Below are 15,399 nucleotides of genomic sequence, written 5' to 3' on the forward strand. Positions count from 1 at the left end.
TTATGATGGATGAGAAAAGGCATCATGCATTTTTCTCCCCATACTCTTAAAGTTGTATGATAGAATGAAAATAAAAGCAATCATTTTTATTTGTCAATTAAAAATTTTAAAAATTGTTTAGAATATTTTAATATTTTGTGTGCTTTATTTTGAATTTATGTTTTTTTTGGCAGGGGGCAGGGTCTCACTCCATCACTCAGGCTGGAGTACAGTGGTGCGATCACTGCTTATTGCAGCCTTGACTTCCCATGCATGAGTAATCCTCCTGCCTCAGCCTGGGACCACAGGTGTGCACCAGCATGCCTAGATATGGTTTTTATATTTTGTAGAAACAAGTTCTCACTATATTGCCCAGGCTGGTCTCAAACTCCTGGCCTCAAGTGATCCTCCCACCTTGGCCTCCAAAAGTCTTGGGATTGCAGGCAGGAACCATTGCACTGGGCCCTAATTTAGTTTTAAATTATTTATTTCTGAATTGCTGACACTATGTCTATAAAACACAATTAAAAAAATACTGGAAAGTAAATCTATCTTTTACTCCTGTCCTCTTCCAAACCACGTTGGTTTCCAGAAGTAAATATCTTTATCATTTTTAGTATTTTATACATATAAACATGTCTTATAGATAACAACATATCTTAAATTTTATCTTACATCTCTTTTTCATTTAAGAATACAGCCCTTGGACAACATGGGTTTAAACTGTGTGGCTACACTTATATGTGGATTTTCTTCTGCACCTGCCTCTCTGAGACAGCAAGACCAACCCCTCCTCTTTCTCCTCCTCCTCAGCCGACTTCATATGAAGACAATAAGAGTGAATACCTTTATGATGATCCACTTCTACTAAATGAATAGTAAGCATATTTTCTCTTCTTTAGGATTTTCTTAATAACATTTTCCTTTCTCTAGAATATAAAGATATACATACTATATTATAAGGATATATATATTTTAAGAATACAGTACATAATGCATATAACATAAAAATATGTGTTAGTTGACTGTTTATGCTATGAATAAGGCTTCCGGTTATAGGTGAATTTTTGACGATTGAGAAGGTCAGCCCCCCTAATCCTGTGTTGTTCAAAGGTCATATATTCCAATCATTACATGTAGATCTAACTCTTTCTTTTAAAAGCTGTATATCTTATTATAAGGAAGTATGGTCATCCTTTGGTAACCTTGGGAGACTGGTTCTAGGACCTTCAGGAATACCAAAATCTGTGGATGCTCAATACCTTACATAAAGTGATGTAGTATTTGCATGTATCCTATGCATGTCCTCTTGCATAAGTTAAGCCATCTCTAGATTACTTATAATACTTAATACAATGTAAATGCTATGTAAATAATTATACTGTGTTTTAAAAGGCTCCCTTTTTTAAACTTGTAAAGTAATTTTTTATTATTTTTATTTATTTATTTGTGTGAATAGTTCCAATGCAGTAATCGGTTGGTCCCATAGGTGTGGGATCTGCAGATATAGAGGGTTGATTCTACTACAATTTATTTAAGAAGTTCCCTATATATTTGCCTTTCATTATTCATAATTCTTGACATTGCAAACAATTTTGCAATGACCTTGAAAATACGTCATCTTGGCCATGTGACAGTGCATTAATAGGAAAACTACCTAGACGTGTATTTTCTGGGATAAAAGGTATTTGTATTTTAAATTCTGATAGATCTTGCTATATTACTGTTCAAAGAGATTGTGTCAATCATTCATATATGAGAGTGTCTGCTTCATACACCCTTGCCAACACAATATTTTACTAAACTCTTTGATATTTGGCCACAGTGAAAAATTGCATCTTGACAGGTCTCTATTTATGAGTAAAGTTAAGCATTGAGTCATGTCTTTAAGAGTCATTTATATTTCTTCTTCTTCTTCTCCTCCTTCTTCTTCTTTTTTCTAGAGACTGGGTCTTGTTTTGTTGACCAGGCTGGTTTTGAACTCTTGGCCTCAAGCAATCCTCCCTCCTGGATTTATCTTTATAGATCTTTCTACTGGGTTCCTAGTCTTATTGATTTGCAGGTATTCTTTACTTATTAAGGACATTAGACCTCTGTGATATGTGTTGAAATATTTTCTCTACTTTTTCATTTGTCTTTTAAAACATTTTTGACTTTTTAATAATATTTATGATTTTGTTTTGACTTTATTTTTGACATTTTTTGTCATAGAGAAATTGAGTTTTAGTCCAGGAATGGTGGCTTATGCCTGTAATCTCAGCACTTTGAAGGCCGAGGTGGGAGGATCACTTGAGATCAGGAATTTCAGACCAGCCTCGCCAGCATGGTAAAACTTGTCTCTACTAAAACACAGAAATTAGCTGTGCATGGTGGTGCATACCTGTAACTCAGATACTTTGGAGGCTGAGGCACGAGAATTGCTCGAACCTGGGAGGCAGAGGTTGTAGTGAGTCTTGATCAGGCGATTGCACTCCAGCTTGGATGACAAAATGAGACTGTCTAAAAAAGAAAAAAATTTTTTTGAGTTTTATTATATATAGTTAAATTTATCACTTTTTTTCTTTTATTGGTTCAGAGTTTTTTGTGTACTTAGAAATGCTGCCCACTTTGATATTATTAAAAGTAGTTTTCCCATGTTTGTTTTCTGATACTACTCTTTTCATTTTTTACTAGAAACATTGCATACATTTAAAATTTAAGTTAGTATAAAGAATAACAACTTTTAGATCTTTCCATACCTGTGATGTTTTTCTTTTTTTTTCTTTTTAACTGTTTTTCATTTCCATGTTATTTCACTTTTTTCAAACCTTAGACTCCATGTTTCTTAATGTGTCTTCAGAAATGTCTATTCTCATTCACGCTCCTTCTTAGTTTTCTTTTATGTGATTATTTTGTGTTTCTGTTTTTTCTACTCCCTGAGCTCTGTGTGCTCATTTTGTTCTTTGGCTATCTAACCATATCTTTTCCAATTTTTAGGACATGTGTTTTATGTCCTGTATATAATTTAAAAAAATTTCTGTCATTAAAAATTTTGATCTAGTCTGTCAAAATTTTCATACATTCACAGCAGTATTGCCATAGTGTGTTTTATACATTTGCTATTTTTTTTGCATTACATTTGTTTTATATTATAAGAGGAAATGCCTTTATTTTCTTCTTATAGTAGCTTTGTATAATTCCTGTGCTTTTTCATTTTTAGGTATTAGTTTTTGATAAGGTGTATTTACTAGAGCTTCATCTGGTGAGAAGAATAAAGATCGTGATCAAGGCTATGAGATTTCCACTTAAGGAAGTGAGACGATGCGAGAGCGAGCAATTCCTTTTAGTGTTTGCTTTTCCTAACAACATTTGACACTGTAGAATTAGTCACAATGCTGAGCTTTTCTTCTTCACTAGCTTGATGAACAGATGTTGTCCTGCAGACATGACTGGTCAGAGACTTAGTGCTGCTTTGGCTCTAGGAAAGTTACTGTCATCTTATTGTTCCAGAAAGGGGACCTTTGTTCTTATCTCTCAGTTTAGGCCAGGGATTATGAAGAACTGTTCTTTGGGGCAGTCTCTGAAATCTGCAACTATAGGCATCCTCTTTCTAAGGCACCATTCTTGGACCTTCAGTGCATTTATTAGCCCTTCCCTGATTTATTTATTCTAGGTTATATAATCTTATGTGTAAAATTGACTGGCAATGAGGTGCCCAGATATTTGGTTAAACATTATTTCCGAATGTGTCTGTGAAGATGCTTTTGGATAGATTAACATTTGAACTGATAGAGGAAGACAGATTGCCCTCCCCAATGTTACATGGGCCTCATCCAATGCATTGAAGGACTGAATAGAAGAAAAGGCTGAGTAAGAAAGATTTTTTTCTCTCTGCCTGACATTGAGCTGGGACATTGATCTTCTCCTGCCTTTGAATTCTGTCTTGAACTAGAACTTACACCATGGACTCTCTTGGTTCTCAGGACTTCAGACTCAGACTAGAATGATGTTATAGGCTCTTCTGGATCTCCAGCTTGATGGCTGCAAATCTTGGGACTTCTCAGTCTCCATAATCATGTAGCCAGTCAATTTTTTTTATAGTAAATCAATATCTATATCTATCTATAGCTATATATCCAGAGCCAATATGATCCTGTTTCTCTGGAGAAACTAGACTAATACAGATGCCTCCAAAATTTGTCAAGAATTAGCTTTAGTTTCTGTTTCTTAGTCTTTTTGGTGCTGTTGGGTGATTTTGAAGAGGATAAAGGTAAACCACCACCTTTATTCAGCTATTTAAAATTAGAATCTAAGAGGCTACAAGAAAATCTTTTAACCATATACAGTTGTGCATAAAAGTATTTTTATATTGTACTTCAAGGACAATAAATATGTACCAACTTTCATGTTACAGATCAAGGATTAGTATATACAGAACTTATATCAAAGATGACCTGAAAGCCACTGCTACCAAGGCTAGCTTTCTGACACCTGAGAGATTTATTCTAATAATTTACTAGAACAAACAGCTGGCAATACTATCCTTACAATACAACATGGTATCTTTATTCTCATTCTTATAGCATAGACATTCACTCTTTATCATCATCTCTGTGTCCTTACCCTGCAAGGGAAGAGGAATCTAATATTTACAGATCACCTATTACATTTCGGCATTAGTGATTTTGAGGCAAGTTCATATTTGCTCACAAAACCACTAATTGTACCTTAAGAATCTGGTATCCCAAAGAGAAATAGTGAAACCAGTTTTACCATTTTGACAAGACTGCCAAATTCTACTTTAAACCATGGTAAAAATCAGTATACATAAAGTAATAAAGAAACATGCTTTTATGTCCACAATTTTGAAGGAGTGATAGGAGTGGGTGTAAGTAATTGAACATAAATTCTTGATACTTGCATAGACTGAAACCAGTCTAGAAGTAAGCTAACAACAAGTTGTCTGTTCTTTATGTACTGGAAGATTCTTAAGATGCGACAATGTGGTGGCAGCTCTGTCAGGAGGAGGAAGAAATGGATGACTATAAATCCTCTCCAAGTGTCTAAAAACAGTCTTCAGAATTCTACCCATCAACCTGAGGAGATGAATAACTGAGATCACATTATACCTATATTTCCTGAAGTGAAAACTGTCAACATTACTGTCACTGAGAATGTTCTGACTGAGCTAGAAGGAGATTTTTGGCAGTTCACAATCTGTTAGCTCATATTTCCACAGCTCTGGGGAAATGGCCTCAATGCTTCAAAACCCAATACTTGGATTGTCAGGGAGAAATCAGGGTCAGAAGTAGAGTCATTGATCCAGTACTTTCAAAGTTTCAAAAGGAAGAAACACTATATGGTGTCAACAGATCTGACTGAGACAGGAAGGGAGGGTATTGTTCAATATCCATCATTTGATTTCTATTAAGTGCTAGTCCATGCACTATTCCAGATGCTGCAAATATAACAGTGAGAAAGCAAATCTCCTACCCTTAAGAAACTTACATTCATGCTTTGTGTGTTTATGTGGAGATGGGGATAGGAGAGATGATACAAACATATAGTATACAAGTTTTAAAAAAAGGCAATAAAATAGATTGAATGTAGAAAATGATTAGTGGGATGGTGGTTCTTTAGAAAGGGTGGTAGAATGTCCTCTCCGAGGTGGTGTCATTTGAGGTCTGACATAAGCCATGGTATACATGATGCGTATAAGTTGTTATAGATTGCAGTTGATCTTATCACAGTGAATTAGCCAGTGATGGGCCAGGAAACTGACACAGGCTATTATAGTTGAGGAGCTAAGTACTAAAGCAGTCATTTCTTTGATGTTACTTTGGTTTGATGCGTGTTTTATACATGTACACAGAAAATTTAATGACCATGTTTTAAATAAGAAGAAAGAATTTCATGAGCAATTTTTAAACACGTAGCAACTGTGTTTTTTACATGGAGAATTTAGTGCCCAAGTTTTATACCTGTACATAGAGATCAAACATTTTTCTATGTGTCTTCTCCTAATGTACAAAACATTCACAAAACTGAAAATATTGGGTACTTGAGTTTACAAACCACAGACAATCATTGTTTCATTTAATCCTCACAATATGATGCTGGTGGGTAGATGTTATTATTACCTTTGTTTCGTATGGAGGAAACTTACACACACACACACACACACACACACACACACAAGCACATTAAACCAGCTCCTGAGGTGGGGGGATGATGCATACACATAATTTGTCTTTAAATTTGACTTTCTTTCCACCAAACATGAAACTGTGTGTGGATGCTACTTAAGTATTTTGGGAGAAGAACCCTGCACTAAAACACGTTCAGGCTGTCTATAAAAGAACCATATAATACAGACATGTAATCCTCAAGTAACAAAATGTCTCAATGTTAGAAATATTTTGATTCTGGTTTGGCAGTAAGTTTACTTTGTAGTGAAATGAGGCCTGACTTTAGGCAAGCAAAGCTTTCTCTTGATACACTTTAGCAGAAGGACATTGCTGACATCTTCATTTTAAGGTTGGTAATCTAAAGGAATAAACAACCTGCCTTAGTACAAATACTATGCAAAATATTAGTTACTGAGTTGCCAGTACATTAAAAATACAATCTATTTTAAAAATGGGAGAAAACACACACACACACACACACACACACACACACACACTATATATATATATATATATATATATTTTTTTTTTTTTTTTCTTTTTCCAGGAACTCAAAATGCCTCAGGAACTCTTCCTCAGACATTCTCAAAATAATATGCCTTTGGGCTGAGATTAAGCACAGCACATTCATTTAAAAATGCTCTATTTTGTTGTCTGTATGTAGGCCTGCTGCCAGGTACAGTGGGGAAGTCGCCTGGGTTTAAATTCTTCTTTTCTTGATTGATTTTGTCCTTACACTTTCAGAAGTTTGTTGAGCTGGTGCTTCCTCTCCTCTGCCTGACTTATCACAACATATTCTTGGGACAGACTCTGGCATTCATTAGTCTTAAGGTAAAAATGACTGATAACAGCTTAAAGTACTTATTCCCCAGTGGACACTTATATTTTCATAAGGATCAAAAAATAACTCAAACCATAGAATTTCAGATACCACAAAAGGAAAATAGGAGGAACCTCTTGGAAATTATGAAAGGCAGTTTTATAATCCACTTATTTCTAAGGTCGCTTGCTTTTGAGCAATTGAAAACAGTACTTTCTGTAAACTGTCAGAAAAACTTAACTACTCTTTTAATGATGAACAAAATAAAATGCATGTCTGCTGGGTTTTCTCACAGCCTTAGCTTTCTTCTCTACCTCATGGCCATGCAAGTTCTGACATGCACTGAAGTAATTAAATGCCACGAAGCATCCTCAAAGCTTGTTCATGCTCAGCCAAATTCATATCTTCTTCCACACCTCTTAGTAGGTGTGGAGCCAGAGGCTGAAGGAAGATCGCACACCTTAGTCCCTCTAAAAATGATGAGCTACTCACCGTCCAAGTAATGCTCCTTCCAGAGCAGGGCAATTTCCGGAGTCACAGTGTCCGGGGGAACTTCTCCCTGAAAATTTTGTCCTAGTGAACTTTGGCCAAAATAAACATCAAAAGAAACCTCAGAAAAAGAAGGAGGAATCATATGAATAGTAACAACAGGGGACATGATTGTTAAGCATCTTATTCCTGCTATCTCGCATCGTCCTGGCGATGAACTATGAGGCTGATATTGTTATACTTACAGTAGTCCCCTGTTATCCATGGGGGATATGGTCCAAGGTGCCCAGAGGATGCCTGAAACCTGGGATAGTACTGAATCCTATATATACTATAATTTTCTTATAATGCATACCTATGATAAGTTTATAAATTAGACACAGTAAGAGACTAACAACAACTAATAATAAAATACGACAATTATAATAAAATACTTTAATAAAAGTTGTATGAAGTGGTCTCTCTGTCTCAATATCTTATTGTATTGTATTCACCCTTCTTCTTGTACTGATGTGAGATGGTAAAATGCCTGTGTGATGAGATCAAGTGAGATGAATGATGCAGGCACTGTTATGTAGTGTTAGGCTACTACATTTACTTATTTATTTATTTTGAGATGGAGGCTCACTTGGTCCTCCAGGCTGGAGTGCCGTGGCACAATCTCTGCTCACTGTAGCCTCCGCCTCCTGGGCTCTAGCAATTCTCCTGCCTCAACCGCCAGAGTAGCTGGGACTACAGAAGTACCACCATGTCCTGTTAATTTTTGTATTTTTAGTAGAGATGGGGTTTCACCATGTTGGTTGGGCTGGTCTCGAACTCTTGACCTCAAGAAATCTGCCCACCTTGGCCTTCCAAAGTTCTGGGATTAGAGGCATAAGCCACCATGCCCACCTTATTATTTATTTATACTTTAGAGACAGGGTCTTGCTGTGTCACTCAGGTTGGAGTGCAGTGGCACAATCACAGTTCACTGCAGCCTCCATGTCCTGGGCTTAAGCAATCCTCCTGCTTCAGCCTCTCAGAGTAGCTGGGCCTAGAGGTGCATGCCGCCATGCCTGGCTAGGCTACTATGGGCCTTTTGACAATAGTCACAAGAAGGATCATCTGCTTCAAATGATCCTTGATCATTGAATGAGGATGTCACTGGTTGGGTGTCAGGAGCAGGTGACACAGATGACTAATAGGCAAATAACACAGACAGCACAGCATGGATACATCAGACAAAGGAATGGTGCCTGTCCCAGGAAGGCAGGGTGGATAATGTGAGATGTCATCATCCTACTCAGAATGGCATGCAATTTCAAACGTATGCACTGCTTACTGCTGGAATTTTTTATCTAATATTCTGGACCGTAATGGACCCTGAGTAATTAAAACTCCAGAAAGCAAAACTGCTAACAAGGGGCAGGGGGTACTCTATACCCATTTTCCAGATGGGGAAATGGAGGCACAGCCTAATTATGTGACTTGACCAAGATCACAAACACATTCTATTGTTTGAGCTTATTTTTTGATGCTTAGGAAAATATAAACGCTCATTAGGGAGTAAATACTTTAAGCTCTTATCAGTCAATTTTTCCTTAGGACTAATGAAGGTCAGAATGTATCTAGGGAGTATGTTGTGGTAAGTCAGGCAGAGGAGAGGAAGCACCAGCTCAATTGGCAACAGGGAATGACATTTAAACTTACACGCGACTGACTCCAATGTCCGTTCCTTAGTGTCTTCATATATGCTGAAGACGTGAGCATCAGTGGAAGGAGTTGGGAGTAGTTAAGTCTTCCTTTCTATAGGCATTCAGTGATTTAATTTACAAACAAAATTTATTTTTCAAGTTCCCAAGTGGATGCTTGTTCCCTAGACCCCAGGTATGGCATTTTATTCTTATTGCTACCTTAAAGTAGTTGCTTAAAGAAGTAATACCATGAGGATGAAGATGAGGGCGAAAATAATAATAACAGTGATTCTTTTTCTTTTCTGTGCCTTACCTTGTATTTCCTTAGCACTTTCAACAAATATTTTGGTTAGTACTTGTCCTAATACATTTTCACTTATCATATCCCTTGATAGCAAGGACCATGATTTTATTTCCTTTTTTCCCTCTCTTTCTCTTATTTTATCCCTTCCTACTTACCTTTGTTGTTTTCTCCTGTCCTTCCTTTTTCCTGCTAGGGAGGCCTATAAGAATCTATGTTGGAACTTAACTCCGGAGCCAGTGGGTTTTTAGTAGCAATAGTGAAGCCAAAGCTCTTATGTTAGTGAAGTCAAAACTTTTATGTTTCTTTAAACGTTCCCTTGGATAATGGGTTTTCATCATGGTTAATATGATACCAGCTGACCTCTCCTGCGAACCTTTGCCTTGAATATTTTAATCTTTTACTATGATTGGAGTATCATTGGATAAAATTGGAATTATTTGTTTTCTTATATTTGATATGTAAGATCTGTGTAAATTAATGTGCATTAAAGTTTAATATTGTGAAAAAACATGACACAGAATATCCGTGGTGCCACATCGCAGACAGAATTTTGACCAGAAGGGACCTTTCAGGTGCTGATTGGTGGGTGATGCCTGCTAATGTATAGGGCAGGCCCATGGAGGAAGATGAGATCATCAGCTGAGTGCTGTGACTGCAAACATCTCCGAATTATTCCTCTTAATCGTGGTGTCTAACACTCATAGATAGAAAGATGTTATGGGGATGGGATAATGATACTGCAATATGCAGATGAGTCCGAGCTGTTAATACTTCTTGGAAAGCCTAGTCCTGTGAGTTGGGTGGGAGATGATTAGTTATCTAGTCCCACTACGTTAGTGGAATCTTAACCACATTTTCCTGATAACCACGAGGAAGCCAAAAGCACTTGGGTTCAGATGTGGTAGGAGAGAGATCTCATGGTTCCACCTACTTATACAAGCATTCATTTATGAATGAGATTACAGGAGATTATAATAAAGAATGATTTGTATTTTGTTAAAGGATAAGCAAAAGTTCAATATGTACCCATATAATGGGCCTTGTGCATCTGTGGATGGGTTAAGAAAGGCTTCAGGAAGAGGTGATGTTTCAGATTAGTTCTGAGGATAATGTAGGAATTTGCCAGGTGAAGGAGGAATAATGGGGCTGGGAAAGATGTTACAGGCTTTGAAATGGAGTTATAGAGAGTTCAAGATAGTTCTGAGAATCGAGTAATAACAAAGAATGAAAAGAGTCCTAGATTTAGCAATGAAGAGTTTGTAATGATCTTGGGGAAGTGTTCTTGTCTTTGGAATTAAAGAAGGGAAAGACACATAATCATGCATAAGGACTACATAGCCAATGAGACAGTGATTAAATTTTGGAAGGTTTACCTATGAAATGGATGATAGAGTTGGGGTAGTGATGTTTTTAGGGAGCTAAAAATTTTGGAGGTATGCTTCTTATTGAAGTACTACATATATGCAGTGAATGAACAGAAGTATGGTGAATTTTCACAAAGTAACCGTCCTCCAGACCAAGACATGGAAGGTTTAGCTCTTCAGAGACCTCTGTCATCCTCCCTTCTAGTCATTTCCCAGTTTCCAAAGGTGGCTACTTGTCTATCGCCATAGATTTGTTTTCTTGCTTTGGGAATTTATATAAATTGAATCATACAGTGTGTGCTTTTTGTTTCTGGTATTTTTACTCAATGTCCTATTTATAAGATTCATCCATGTTGTCAGAGTCATATTGGTCTTTTATGTTGCTGTCTAGCGATCTATTTTATTATTACTTCACACTTTCTTGATCTAATCTATTGATGAACATTTAGGCTCTTTCCAATTTTATTTACTATAAAAAATAATGTTGCCTTTCAAATTATTACACACATCTTTTGTTATATGCTAGGATGCATTTCTGCTGGACATATAGGCAGGGGTGTAATTGCTAGTTAAGAAGACATGAGTGTATTCAGCTGTAGTAGAAACAGTCAATTGGTTTTCCAAAGTGGTTGTACCGATTTTTAACTCCCACTTGCAATATATGTTTCATTTTCTCCACATCTTCACCGTTTGCATAGTCCACTCCCACCTTATTTTGGCTGTTCTGGTATGTGTGTGGTGATATGTCATTACAGGTTTACTTGTATATCTCTGATGGCTAATCATATAGGATACCTTTTTAGAAGATTTTGACCATTTAGACATCCTCTTTTATAATCTGCATCTTCAAGTCTTCTGCCCAAATTTAGAAGTTGGATCAGGTTTCTGTTTTCCAAAATTGTTTTGTAGATGTTATTTTTTTACAATAAGAAATATTTGACTGCAGGCAACTGTTCAGAAAACTCCAGTAATAATGGGAACTAACATAGATTGTCAGATACTCTTCTCAATATTTAATACACATTAATTTACTTAATCTGCACAAATCAAGTTTGAGATAGAGACTGTTACCATCTTCTCTCTTTTACTGGTGGGAAAATTGAGGAATAGATGCCTTTCAATTCACGTGCCTAAGATCACATTGATAATAAAGGTTAGAGCTGGGATGTGGGTGTAGGCAGTCTCCTGCTGGAGTCCTTGTACTTAACTGCTATGCTACCCTGCACTAGGGTGCAATGGATGGAGCAAGGATCCTGAGAAAGAATGCTTTGGATCCAGGGCACAGACGGGAAGGTTAGATCGGAGGAGGGACATGTCTAAGAGGTTAAGAGGAAAGCTGAGAACAGGTGTGGGAATTCCATGGATGGAGAGTGACAGGAAGCTGAGTGAATTCTTACTTGAGAGTTTTTATTCTCTTTAATCAAGCAGAAGGCAACATCCTGTGTGAGAGTAAAGAGATGGTGAGAATTTAGGAAGAATGGAAAAGATTTAGATGGACACTTTGGAAAATGGAATACTGACCCAGTAGAAGGCATGGAAGGATTCCTGGGCACACATGAATACTAGTTTCAGATTAGAGACTACAAATCTGTGGAACAAATTTTTGTGCTTGTTTGATTGACCCTAGTAAAGGCTAGTACTCTACCCTCCATCCCAAAAAAATGCTTTTAACAATTTAGGGTTAGATTTTTTTTTTTTTTTTTTGCTTTCAGATGTATCGTGTAGACTTGAAGTTCATGGAAATTTGGACTATTTGGAATAATTTGGAATAGTGCCAAAGAGACAGTGGACCATCAGGGTTGGGCTGGCATGCTGGCAGGAGCAGTGATGGGGAAAGACGAAGGGTCCAATGACTTCAAATCTACATAAGGTCTGAATATCCATGGTAAATGAGTGAGAGGGCTGGGAGGATAGGAAATGATGATCAGAGGTAGAATATTTGAAATTGTTCTTTCTATTGTACAGCGGTCTTGAAAAGGTACAAGGTGCGATCATGGAAGTCCATGACGGAAGTGAGGGTGGGTGGGGTGAAGATGAAGCTCATTGAAACTGAGCAGGTCAGGAAAGAATTGAGAGACCAGGTTGTTAAGTGGGTTGTCCACAGAGAAACTGAAGACACACTGAGTACTGAGAGAAGTTGGAGTTAGAGAGGAAGACGAGTCCAAGTCTTAATTAAATATGGAAGTTGGCTGCAAATTTTATGAGTGACTGTGAAAAGAGAGGACAGGAGATGAAAGAAGAGAAGTGAATGCTGCAGCCGAATGACAAAATGCAAAAGAACAGGGTTTTAAAATGAGGGTGGTAGAATAAAGCTTGAGAAGAAGTATTTATCTTTTAGAGCTTGTTTAGCACAATTTCTGGCATATGGAAAGCTGCCACCAAATGTTTGTAGAAGTAAATTCAGAAGAAGGAGTAGGAAGAACGAAACTGCAAGTGATCCAAGGAGAAGAAAGAAGAAAGTCAGAATGGAGGAAAGGCCAGATAAGGGGCAGACTAATTTCGAGAACAGATACATGGGCAGTCCATTCATTGACAATTTCCTCCTTACTCTGGTTTATTACATTTTAGTGCTTTAAAAACAGTTTAGAGAGTTCTAAGCTATTCCTTTCACATCACATCACAGCAAACTTAAAAATAAAACATGTCTTATCACATCTTCCAAATGTGGGACTTAATCTTACTAAGGACAACAGCAGTGGCTGCAACCTTACAACAACTTATGCATAATGCATCAGACACAGTTCTGAATCTTTACAGTTTTTAAAAGATATTTAAACAAATATTTTTTAGAGACAGGGTCTTGGTCTGTCACCCAGGCTGGGAGTGCAGTGGCGAGATCATAGATCACTGTAACCTAAATCTCCTGGGCTTAAGCAATCCTCATGTTTAGGACTACAGGTGTGGTACCATCCCTGGCTAATTTTAAAGTTTTTCTGTAATATCTTGCCCAGGCTGGTCCTAATCTCTTGGCCTTAAGTGATCCTCCTGACTGTGCCTCCCAAAGTGCTGGGATTACAGATCTGAACTGCCACACCCAGCCATCTTATTAATCCACTAAAAAATCTCCTCAGGAATGATTTTAAGCATTCAGTTCAGGGATTGATGTATAAAATTGAAGGAAATACATTTCCCTGTTGATCGTAAGTCCTCAGCTCTTTTCAACACACTCTCATATCAAGATTTCAATAGCAAGTTCAGGAAAGGAAGTCAAAACTCTCTAGCACTGTATTTCAGATAGCTTCCCACAAAGGTTTTTGCATGACCAGTGGTGCCCTTGTCAATGACTTCCGGGTCACTTGTATGGCCACTTATTTCAATCTCACTCCAGAAACCTGCGATGTGCTTGAGGAAGACGGATGTTACTATAGGAATGACTGAATTTTGTCTAATTTATAACAAAGAAAATTAACTATTTGTAAATTTTGATGCTTTTACTCTTATTAGGAAGATCACTCTACACAATCATCACCCTGCCACCAAACCAGCTGGAACTCATCCCATCCGTGAGTCTGTTACATGTTGGAGCTGTGTTAAGAGTGTCTGCCTTAAGTCATCGATAATAGTACTTCTGTTTGCAGATACCTCAGATCTTGTTTTCTAAAAAGGACAGGGATTGAGCTGGCAGATAAAAAACACTATCCTCTTGTCCTGTGAGGCTTTCTGCTACAGCATTCTCACTTTTGTTCTCTCTCCATAAAAGTAATTAAACCTGTGGCAGATGAAGTTAATATGTGGCAAAATTCATGGCAAATGGAACTTCTTCCTTTTCCTGTGAACAGAACCTCCTTTGTTCCAGCCCATCCTTGTTGGGTTCCAAAACCTAGGCTGTTTTCACTGCTTCGTGCTGCTTCTTCAGACACCTTTTGCACTTGCCAGGATGGTTTACCTGTCTCTGGCTTCATCTCAGGTCACTGGAGGAGGCTTAAGCAGGGCCCCGGAGCTGCAGGGTGGAGCAAAGTGAAGAATGGGGATTTGGGGAAGTAAAACGCTTGCTTTACTCTTTGCCTCTGATGGGGACTCTTTGTGCAGCTTCTCTCAGTGGTACATCTTCTCTTAAATCAGGATGCTGGGCAGGACCCTCTCCTTTGTCCTAATCAGTGACTCAATCGGGGATGTTAATGTAAACACAGGTCTTCTTATTTCATTTCAGCACTGGAGGTGTCTCTTGGCAACACAGGGTCTGGCACCCTGCTGGACCGAAAAAGCAATGTTTATAAACAGTTCTTTCCTCAAGACTTGAATAATGGAGCAGAGATTTTCTCTGATCAATTCACAAAGTAGACGGCCCTTTCCCTTCCTTGGCCTTTTGAATGATTTGTACTTAGGAATGGAATATTTTTCCAGAGCCAGGACCAGAAATCAACAAAATTTCTTTCCTTCTTTCTTTTCTTTCTTTCTCTTTCTTTCTGTCGTCTTTCTTTCCTTTCTTTCTTTTTCTCTCTCTCCCTTCCTCTCTCCCTCCCTCCCGCCCTTCTTCTCCTTTTCCTTCTCCTTCTTCTTCCTCTTCCTCTTTTTCTCTTCCTCCTCTTCCTCTTCCTCCCCTCCTCCTCCTTCTTCTTCTTCCTCTTCTTTCTTTCTTCCTTCTTTTCTTTCTTTTTTCTTT

This window comes from Aotus nancymaae, unplaced genomic scaffold (assembly GCF_030222135.1).
Source record: "Aotus nancymaae isolate 86718 unplaced genomic scaffold, 86718_ANA_hifiasm-v0.15.2.pri h1tg000041l, whole genome shotgun sequence".
Lineage (NCBI taxonomy): Eukaryota > Metazoa > Chordata > Mammalia > Primates > Aotidae > Aotus > Aotus nancymaae.